This window comes from Procambarus clarkii, chromosome 28 (genome assembly GCF_040958095.1).
Source record: "Procambarus clarkii isolate CNS0578487 chromosome 28, FALCON_Pclarkii_2.0, whole genome shotgun sequence".
NCBI lineage: Eukaryota > Metazoa > Arthropoda > Malacostraca > Decapoda > Cambaridae > Procambarus > Procambarus clarkii.
Window position 1 is genome coordinate 21,949,487 of NC_091177.1, and position 11,348 is coordinate 21,960,834.

At 41.9% G+C, this 11,348-nt stretch overlaps 1 long non-coding RNA gene across 1 annotated transcript; it reads left to right on the forward strand.

Annotated features, from left to right (window-relative positions):
* The first annotated feature begins 731 nt into the window (after positions 1–731).
* LOC138369390 (uncharacterized) lies at positions 732–9,898 on the forward strand. Its single transcript, XR_011229817.1, has 2 exons — positions 732–826; positions 9,674–9,898. It is a non-coding gene; the product is annotated as an uncharacterized lncRNA (long non-coding RNA).
* Positions 9,899–11,348: the final 1,450 nt, after the last annotated feature.

The following is an 11,348-nucleotide window of genomic DNA, read 5'->3' on the forward strand; positions in this document are numbered from 1 at the left end:
CGTAAATACTTTGCTGCACTGATCTTGAGCTCAATCAAACATTTCTATATTAATGAACACAATAATTCACTATCATGGTATTACACACTGCACCTCATTTAATGATAACGCATGCAAGTATATATTACTGGAGTTCTCGGTAATTCCTTTCGTGGGCGAATATTCAATTGATCACTGCACACATGAATGGTTATTCAATACACAAGCATAGACATATATATATATATATATATAGATAAATCATATATATCAATAATAGTAATAATATAGTTACTGGGCACATAGCCTAACACCAAATACTGGTACATTTATATATATATATATATATTCTCTCACTAAATGATCATATTAAAGTCTCATGAAAGACATTATCAACACAGTAAATTCATCAATTACTCCGGGTGCCTGCACACACCAATAATAATAATAGATACAGTGAGTGCTCTATGTAGCCCCACTCTGCACACTTGCGCCTTACTGTGACATAGGTGAGCCTTGCTCACGACATACAAAATACTCTGGCTAAATAATATAGCTGACTAAAGGGGAATTGGGAGGGAAACTAGAATCACCTACTTCCACCTATCCTCTGGTGAGAGTTGAGTTGTAGCTCCTGGTCCAGGCTCCCGCCTCGTGCAGGGAACGCCCCCACACACACCACCCTCTCCCAGCACCAGATGCTTACCAGGGTGATCTAAGTAATTGCAAGCACGTTAGTGTTCATTGCTGGTCGACCAGCGGTAGCGGGAGTGTGGCTGCCGAGGTCTGCTGTTTGTTCTGTCAGGGAGTGGTTGGGGACCTCTGTTCGATGGTAAACTAGTATCAGGTTGGTTCTAATAACAAAATTTCAGTGCAGGGATAAAGAAACCTCTCCCAACTTCCCTCCACACCCCCTGATACAGTACATTGTCAGTGTACAGTGTTGAGTGCTTAGTTACAATCCAGTGTAAGTGTACAGTGTGCAGTGCTTAGTTAGAGTCCCGTGTCAGTGTACTGTGTTGAGTGTTTAGCTACAGTCCAGTGTCAGTGTACAGTGTTGAGTGCTTAGTTACAATCCAGTGTAAGTGTACAGTGTGCAGTGCTTAGTTAGAGTCCCGTGTCAGTGTACAGTGCTGAGAGTTACAGTCCAGTGTCAGTGTACAGTGTTGAGTGTTAGTTACAGTCCAATGTCAGTGTACAGTGTTGAGTGTTTAGTTACAGTCCAGTGTCAGTGTACAGTGTTGAGTGTTTAGTTACAGTCCAGTGTCACTGTACAGTGTTGAGTGTTTAGTTACAGTCTAGTGTCACTGTCCTGTGTTGAGTGTTTAGTTACAGTCCCGTGTCACTGTACAGTGTTGAGTGTTTAGTTACAGTCCAGTGTCACTGTACAGTGTTGAGTGTTTACAGTTCAGTGTCACTGTACAGTGTTGAGTGTTTAGTTACAGTCCAGTGTCACTATACAGTGTTGAACACTTAATTACAGTCTTGTGTCAGTGTACGGTGTTGAGTTTTAGTTACAGTCTTGTGTCAGTGTACAGTGTTGAGCGGTTAGTTACAGTCCAGCGTCAGTGTACAGTTTTGTGCACTTAGTTACAATCCAGTGTAAGTGTACAGTGTGCATTGCTTAGTTAGAGTCCCGTGTCAGTGTACAGTGACACTGTACACTGTACACTGATCATATATATATTGCGTGTGATCATATATTATGATCATATATCATAATGGAACATATATAATATGTTCCTATAACCATTGACCAACATGTCCCTAATAACCATTGACCAACATGTCCCTATAACCATTGACCAACATGTCCCTATAACCATTGACCAACATGTCCCTATAACCATTGACCAACATATCCCTATAACCATTGACCAACATGTCCCTATAACCATTAACAAACATGTCCCTATAACCATTGACCAACATGTCCCTATAATCATTGACCAACATATCCCTATAACCATTGACCAACATGTCTCTAATAACCATTGACCAACATGTCCCTAATAACCATTGACCAACATGTCCCTATAACCATTGACCAACATGTCCCTAATAACCATTGACCACCATGTCCCTATAACCATAGACCAACAATTCCCTATAACCATTCAACATCATTGTCCCATTTTTTATTTCCCTTTGATGTCATTATATTCAGGGTGAAATGAGTTAGTTTCTCATAACTGGGTTAGTTCTCTGTTCTGTTTCATCTCGTTGAATTAGAATGTCGACTGCTGTCTGTTTTATCTAATATTTTTCCTGCTGTTTCCTGTGTGATACTAACCTCGTATCACGCTCTCTTTGCCTCGAATCACCTTATTCTGTGGCCACAGCTGCCGCTTTTCCTCCCTTCTTATTGACTGAACTTTAAGACTTTCTTCCGCTTCTTTTCATTTCTTAAGACAGCTGCCTCCTTGTATCTTGTATCTTCCGTTCGTTGTCTAATTGAGGAAGGATGCAAGTTCGAGAGCGTGCTCAGACAATATATATATATATATATATATATATATATATATATATATATATATATATATATATATATATATATATATATATATATATATATATATATATATATATATATATATAAAAAGAGGGGTATTCAGGATTTCAATCTGTACCCTCTCCCCCAATCTCCCCCCAATCTCCACCCTCTCTCCCAATCTCCACCCTCTCTCCCAATCTCCACTCTCTCTCCCAATCTCTACCCTCTCTCCCAATCTCCACTCTCTGTCCCAATCTCCACCCTCTCTCATCTCTTTGAACCTTTTCTAGTTTCCTTGTTTTTTTCCAGGTCAGGGTTCCATGCAGGTGATGCATACGCAAGAGAAGGTCTCACCTTTGATGTGTACAGGGCCAGAAAAGTTCCTTTTTCCAAATTTCTGATGGCTAGCTGAACACAGGCCAGTATGTGGCGTGTGTTGCAGCCGTTAGTCAATCGTCCAAGTGGTTGGGCACCATTCCTTCCCACCGTCCCATCCCAAATCCTTACCCTGACCCCTTCCAAGTGCTGTATAGTCGTAATGACTTGGTGCTTTCCCCCCTGATAGTTCCCTTCCCTGCTCTTGTGTGTTCTGCCATTTGATTTGGGATTATTTCTTCTCTCGTGTCTTTCTCCTTTTCAGCCTGAAAGATCTGTTACTTCAGGGTTTTGTTTTTTTTGCGGTTCCTCTTCTATTCCTCATATTTTTGTATGCATTTGGTTGGGTTAAAGTCTAGTAGCCATTATTCAGGACATTTATGGGGCGTGTTCAAAATCTTTTGCAAGGTAAATAGCAGTAAATAGGTACCTGAGAGTTAGTCAGCTGTCACGGGCTGCTTCCTGGGGGTGGAGGCCTGGTCGAGGACCGGGCCGCGGGGACACTAAAAGCCCCGAAATCATCTCAAGATAACCTCAAGATAAGGTATACTTGTGGTATTCCACGCGTAAAGTCTCTTAAATTTTATATCCCCGCTCTCTATAACCCTTTGTTTCCTTCCGAATAGATACTCTTTCACTTTAAGATACCTTAGATACATCAGCGTGCTTCACTACACAGAGTAGGAGTCTCCTGTGCTGGACAGTATCGAATGCCTTCTGTTAGTCGAGGAACATGCAGCCTGCCCATTCTCCAATGACTTTTTTTGATTTCCATCATCTTTTCATCATTATTGAACTTTAAAGCGCTCGTCTAGCAGCATGGATTTCCCGTTGATAAAATCGTGCTGGTGTTTTGAGATAAAATTTAGCCGTTCTAAATTGATTTTTTCTAGCCCGGTGGAGTCGGAGACAAATGGGCAAAATGTTTCTTTCACCCTGATGCGCCTGTTACCTAGTAGAAAATAGGTACCTGGAAGTTAGACAGCTGCTACGGGCTGCTTCATTGGGGGTGTGTAACAAAAAAAAAAGATGCCTGGTCGAGGACTGGGCCGCGGGAACGCTTTGCTGCGAAATCATCTCAAGATAACCTCAAGATAACGCTTGACAAAAAGACCATTTTCGAAAAAATTAAGAAATACAGATTATTGATGAAAACTAGAGATCAAGATGAGCCCCCCCCTTCCCCCAATACAATCTTGAATAAATGTCTCCATCATACGTGTTGCAAACAAGTGAATGAGTTAAGGGAGATTGCAGAGTTAAATGCAATAAAGCATTATGGGTCGTTCTCTACTAGAACTAGCAGAAAAGGAAGGGAGAAACGTATTAAAGATGCTGGTCAGTGGCTTAACAGTTACTGTATTCTCCCGTTATTGTATTTTTAGTCATTAGCCATTTTCCAGCAGGTTGGAAGTTGTCATATTTACGGAGAGGAATGAAATATTCCTCCCTTGCATTCCATTTATTCCAAGGGGGAATGTATTCCCCCTTGCATGGGGGAATGCCAGGGAAAATTGCATTCCAAGGGGAATGCACACACGCGTTTATTTTGTAATACTGTAGTGGAACTGAGAAAAGCAAGTGATTGAAAGGCATTTTTAAAGATAAATTGAATGTCGAAAATACTGGCAAGACATTAATATCAGGAGAGGATAAGGGCTAGAGATGGCATGACTGATGGAGAGGGGAAGAGGAAGTTGTACCAAGTCCAAGAATGAAACCTAAAATATTGTGGGCACTATTGTATTGTAGAAACATTGTAGAAACTATTGTATTGTAGAAACATTGTAGAAACTATTGTATTGTAGAAACATTGTAGAAACTATTGTATTGTAGAAACTGTTGTATTGTAGAAACATTGTAGAAACTATTGTATTGTAGAAACATTGTAGAAACTATTGTATTGTAGAAACATTGTAGAAACTATTGTATTGTAGAAACATTGTAGAAATTATTGTAGACTTTCCACAGCGAGAGAGAGAGAGAGAGAGAGAGAGAGAGAGAGAGAGAGAGAGAGAGAGAGAGAGAGAGAGAGAGAGAGAGAGAGAGAGAGAGAGAGAGAGAGAGAGAGAGAGAGAGAGAGAGAGAGAGAGAGAGAGAGAGGGTGGGGGGGGGGAGGAGAGAAAGAGAGTTTCTTTCACCTGATAACACCTCTGTTCACCTAGCAGAAAGTACGTACCTTAGACAGTTGCTACGGCTACATCCTGGCGTGTATGTGTGTGTGTGTGTGTGTGTGTGTGTGTGTGTATTCACTTAGTTGTATTCACCTAGTTGTGCCTGCGGGGGTTGAGCTCTGCTCTTTCGGCCCGCCTCTAAACTGTAAATCAACTATTACTAGCTAACAGCTGGGTGAACAGCGCTTCGGATTCGTAGTCCTGAGGTTCCGGGTTCGATCCCCGGTGAAGGCGGAGACAAATGGGCAAAATTTTTCTTTCACCCTGATGCACCTGTTCACCTACCAGTAAATAGGTACCTGGGAGAAAGTCAGCGGCTACGGGCTGCTTCCTGGGGGGGGGGTGTAACAAAAAGGAGGCCTGGTCGAGGACCGGGCCGCGGGGACGCAAAGCCCCAAAATCATCTCAAGATAACCCTCAAGATAAGATAACTACTAAATTCCCCCCCCCCCACACACACACGCACCCAGGAAGCAGCCTGTAGCAGCTGACTAACTCCCAGGTACCTATTTACTGCTGGGTGAAGAGATGCATCAGGGTGAAAGAAACTCTGCCCATTGTTCCTCGCCGGCGTCGGGAATCGAACCCGATCCACAGGATTACGTGTCCAGCGTGCTGTCCACACAGTCACAGGCGCTCGTTTAGTTAGAACGTTTTCAGTGTTAGAGTAGTTAACGGATGGAATGCATTAGGCAGTGATGTGGTGGAGGCTGACTCCATACACACTTTGAAGTATAGATATGATAGAGCCCAGTAGACTCAAGATCGTGAGAAAAAGATAACTGTGTTTGTGTGTATGTGTGTGTGTGTGTGTGTGTGTGTGTGTGTGTGTGTGTGTGTGTGTGTGTGTGTGTGTGTGTGTGTGTGTGAGTGTGTGAGTGTGTGAGTGTGTGTGTGTGTGTGTGTGTGTGTGTGTGTGTGTGTGTGTGTGTGTGTGTGTGTGTGTGTGTGTGTGTGTGTGTAATCACCTAGTTGTACTCACCTAGTTGTGCTTGGGGGGTTGCGCTCTGGCTCTTTGATTCCACCTCTCAGCTGTCAATCAATGTCGTGTGTGTGTGTGTGTAAAAAACTCCGTTGACTGATTGACAGTTAAGGCCGGAAAAGCCGAAAAAGCTATCTCTCAACCCCCCGCAAGCACAACTAGGTGAATACATCTAGGTGAGTACATCTGTGGGGGATCTACAATCCCCCACCAAACAGTAGAAGACCCAGGCAGGAGTATGATGACAACAACAAGGCATGTTTAGATGAACAGCAGAAGGCAGCAACACTAGCTCACATAATGAGAGCGAAACTTCTGGTCATGGGGGACCTAAATCATGGAGAGATCAATTGGGACACCAGAAATCCCCAAGGCGGAGAGAAAACTCGGGAAGCAGAGTTAGTAGACATTACAGACAGGAATTTCCTAACACAGCATGTGAAGGAAGACACAAAGAAAAGAGGAGGGGCATGCACCGAGCCTATTAGACCCGATTTTCACCCAGTACCTAGAAGACATCGAGAATTTGGAACATGAAATACCTCTAGGAGCCAGTGACCATTATGTCCTAGTCTTTGACTACATGATGGAACTTAAGATTATGACTACTGAACAAGAGGTTTGGGAAAGGAGAATTAACTACAGGAAAAACCGCCATAGAAACCTTGCAATAAGAACACATATGTGATAACATCCATCTGATCACAAATGTCTTAACATTAATGCAAACACTCAAACGACAAAGCCGACGGGTACTTATCAACTGGGTGCCAAGTCATGTGGGAATAATAGGAAATGACATTGCAGACGAAGCTGCAAAACTTGCAACTAAGAGAAGAACTGTAGATATTTACATACCACAGTCTATTACAGATTAAGAAAGTAATAAGAAACAGAGCAATGCAAAAGATGTACAGTGACCACAAAACAGCAGTTGCAACATCAGGATCTGCAGGTTGGTACAAGAATTCAACCAACTACAAACCCCCCTTAGTTTGATGACAGGGAGCAGTAGAACAACAAAAGTACATTTGCATTGCATCAGGCTTGGATACCCATGTGCATGGGAAATAGGCTTACAGGTTCCGGAAGATGAGAGGAAATGTCAGCAATGGAGAAATGCCCGACAGACCACTGGAACATTATCTAACACAGTGCACAGTTACAAACCCATTAAGATTTCAACTTGGATTCAACAGAGCAAAAGAAGTTGTTAAACACATATGGCAATATCTTACTGAAGCGACCATACGAGTCATAAACACTCATACTCCGCCCAAGTAAAACAGAAACAAGCAACACTTAGTGGGCCAGCCAGAGGCTTAGGGCCCGCTCTGGAATATCCCTGCAAAATAAAAATACTACAAGAAAGGGGATTACGAGAGGATAAGGGACTATCTGGGAGAAGTGCAGTGGGAGGAAAAAATTAGAGGAAAAACAGTCCAGGATATGATGAACCTAGTCATATGGAAATGCAGAGGCCAAAGAGTAGGAGGGGATATACTATTATACCAATAGTGAAGACAAGAAGTAGGAGGAGATATAATAACCTATGGTTTAACAGTGTCAGGAAGCAAAAATGAGAAGAAGGAGGGAGTGGAAGAAGTACAGAAGACAAAGGACAGAGGACAACAGGATCAGTTGCAATAGAGCTAGGAACGATTACATTAACATAAGAAGAGTATCGAAAAGAAATTATGAGAACGATATTGCGATCAAAGCGAAAAAGCAACCTAAATTACTTCACAGCCGTATGAGAAGGAAAATGTAGGTGAACGACCAAGTGACAAGATTAAGGAAAACAGGGGGGGGGGGGTATATACTGAAAGTGACAATGAAATCTGCGAGGCACTGAATGCCAGCTTCCATGGAGTGTTCACAACCGAGCCTGAGCAGCTCCCATTGTTAGAAGAGATTACCCTACGGGGAAAGACTATCAAATATAGAGGCGACAGCAGAGGAGATAATGAAACAGTTGACAATACTAAAGCGGTTGGGCCAGACAAAGTATCACCGTGGATACTATACGAGGCAGCGCAGGCCCTTAGCTTGCCTCTGGTAAGGATCTTTAATGAGTCATTTATAACGAAAGAATTGCCCAGTTGCTGGAAGAAGACAAATGTGGTACCAATTTTCAAGAAAGGGGATAGGGAGGAGACACTCAACTACAGACCTGTATCACTGACAAGCATCCCTTGCAAAATAATTGAAAGAATAATAAGGCTAAGACTTGTTGCACACCTGGAGAACATTAGGTTTGTAAACAAACATCAACACCGATGTTTCACTGTTCAGGGAAGGGAAATCATGCCTGAAAAATCTCCTGGAATTCTATGATAAAATAACAAGAATAAGGCAGGACAGGGAAGGGTGTGGAGACTGCATATTTCTAGACAGCCAAAAGGCCTTTGATACAGTACCACACATGAGACTGCTATTCAAACTTGAAAGGCAGGCGGGAGCAAGTAGAAAGGCCCTAGCATGAGTAAGGAACTACCAGGTCGGACTGGCCAGGTCGGCCAGACGAATAGTAACAAGTGGAGTACCTCAAGGATCGGTGTTGAGACCAGGTTTATTCCAAATATATGTTAATGACATGTTTACAGGAGTAAAGTTCTGTATGTCGATGTTCGCGGATGACGCAAAATTAATGAGAAGAGTTGTGTCAGATGAGGATTGTAGGATCCTCCAAGAGGATTTAAATAAGTTCCAGAGATGGTCAGAAAAATGAATAGTGGAGTTCAACACGAGCAAATTAACAGTTATGGAAATAGTATTAGGTGATAGGAGACCAAAGGGACAGTACACACAATGAAGGGGAAACTACCTACCTGTGACGATTCGAGAAAGAGAGAGACACCATAGCCCGCGCTACCTGGAACTTTTTGTTCCAAGTAGCGAATCTTCAACAACAACAACAGAGAAAGAGACCTGGGAGTGGACGTAACACCTAATCTATCTCCTGAAGCACATATAAATAGGATAACGACAGCAGCGTACTCTACACTGGCAAAAGTTAGAACATTATTCAGAAACCTACGTAAGGAGGCATTTAGGGCGCTTTACACTGCCTACGTGAGACCAGTCTTAGAGTATGCTGCGCCATCATAGAGTCCCCACCTGAAAAAAACACAAAAGGAAACTGGAAAAGACTAAAGTTTGCGACGAGGCTTGTCCCTGAGTTACGAGAGATGAGGTTTGAAGAGCGTCTGAAGGAACTGAACCTGGAGACACTAAAAAAAAAGAAGGGAGATGGAATATGATAGGAACATAAAAAATACTCTGGGGAATCAATAGAGTGGAAATAGAAGAAATTTTCACATGGAATAATAACAGAACGAGGAGACAAGGATGGAAGCTGGAAATTCAGATGAATCACAGAGATGTTAGGAAATTTTCATTTAGCGTGATAGTGGAAAAATGGAATGCACTCAAGGAGCACGTTGTGGAAGCAAACTTTTCATAATTTTAAAACTAGGCATGATAGGGAAATAAGACTGGAGTCATTGCTGTAAACAACCGACGGCTAGAAAGGCGGAATCCTAGATTCAATGTTTGATCCTGCAGACACAAATAAGTGAGTACACACACACACACACACACACAAACACAAACATACATAAAAAAAAAGACAAACTACATATATATTTTTTCCCCTACTAACTCCAGGCGAGACATCAGTACTCACCAACCACGCGAAATAGGACTCTGCCGTTGTGTGTGGGCGAAGACTGGAAGTCGAGGCGGCAGCGAAACTCTCCTTGGTCAGTGAACTCCACCTCCCGCACCACCAGGACCCAGCTCCCAACCCGTTCTCACACAAGACAGCACATATATGACTTAATGCTTAAAGTCAATATGTTGAATATGAATTAGTAAATATGTGATATATTCCCAGTTACTTTTTTTACCAAGGCCCAAACTCTTCCTCACGTACCAATTTACGTGTCACAGTACCCGTCCGTCAACATAGATAGCAGAATATTCGTGATTGGTTCAATTATAAGGAAAATTGTAGTTTTCAGGTCCCACATGGGTTGTGAAATTTACCTACTGTTGTCCATGCTCTTATAATATTACAGATCAGCTATATCCTATTGAAGGCTCGTAGTTTTGTTTTGAGAAATATTAGTTGTTCTTAGTAAATTATAATAAGCACTATAAATTATTACATAGAATAACAGTGCTTCACCAATCAATATTATATACCATAGTTTGGCTTTAAAAATCTTTAAAGAATGTTTTGTAGGAACGCTAACAGAAAACGATGTTACATTTGAATGTCTATGGGGTAAACTACTGCAAACAGGACGGTATTGTGTCTACTATACCAACTATAGCTAGGATGGGTATATTGTCACCTACCGCCTGTTAGGTGGGAAAGGGGTCCAATACCACCCACAGGATGGGTATGAGGGTCACGTCCACCCACAGGATGAGTATGGGGATCACATCCACCCACAGGAAGGGTATGGGGTCCAATACCACCCACAGGATGAGTATGGCGTCCACTACAACCCACAGGATGGGTATGGGGCTCCAACCACCCATAGAATGGGTATGGGGCTCCAACCACAAATAAAATGGGTATAGGGTCCAATAATACCCACTGGATGCTTAAGGCGTCCATTGCCGCGCGTCGAGCTCGAAAACCGCAGCATTCATCTCAGAACCATGCCTATTTCACACAGATTCCTTAATAAACGTAAGAGTTTTATATGTCACAAGAAAGATAGAAATATAAGCTTCATTCTAAATACCTTACCATGGGCATATTTAAATTTAAAGCGAAGATACGTGTACTTTTATAATAGCCGAGCTTTAACCCCGGACAGATTGATCGACCGAGCAACTCTCTCTCAGAACAATGTTTATTTCACGTGAATTCGTTAATAAACATATATGTTTTATATGTCTCAAGAAAGGCAGACATATAAGCTTCACTTTAAACACTTTACCATAGACATATTTAAAGTTCTAATGAAGATACATGTATTTTAAAAATTACGGAGCTCCCACCCCGTACAGACTGAACGACAGAGCAACTCTCTCTCAGATCAATGTTTATTTCACGTAAATTCGTTAATAAACACAAATGTTTTATATGTCTTAAGCAAGATAGAAATAAGAGCTTCATTTTCAATACATTACAATAGACATATTTATAGCTCAAGTGAAGATACATATGTTTTTATAGTAGCGCTCAGTAGCTTGTCGGGCATGGAGTGCAGACGCCTACGCACTTGCCGATATATTGTATAATTATCAAAGATACGCTAATAAAGCCTAAAATCTTATATGCCTCCAGAAAGACCGAGATATGAACATTATTATGATTTCACCA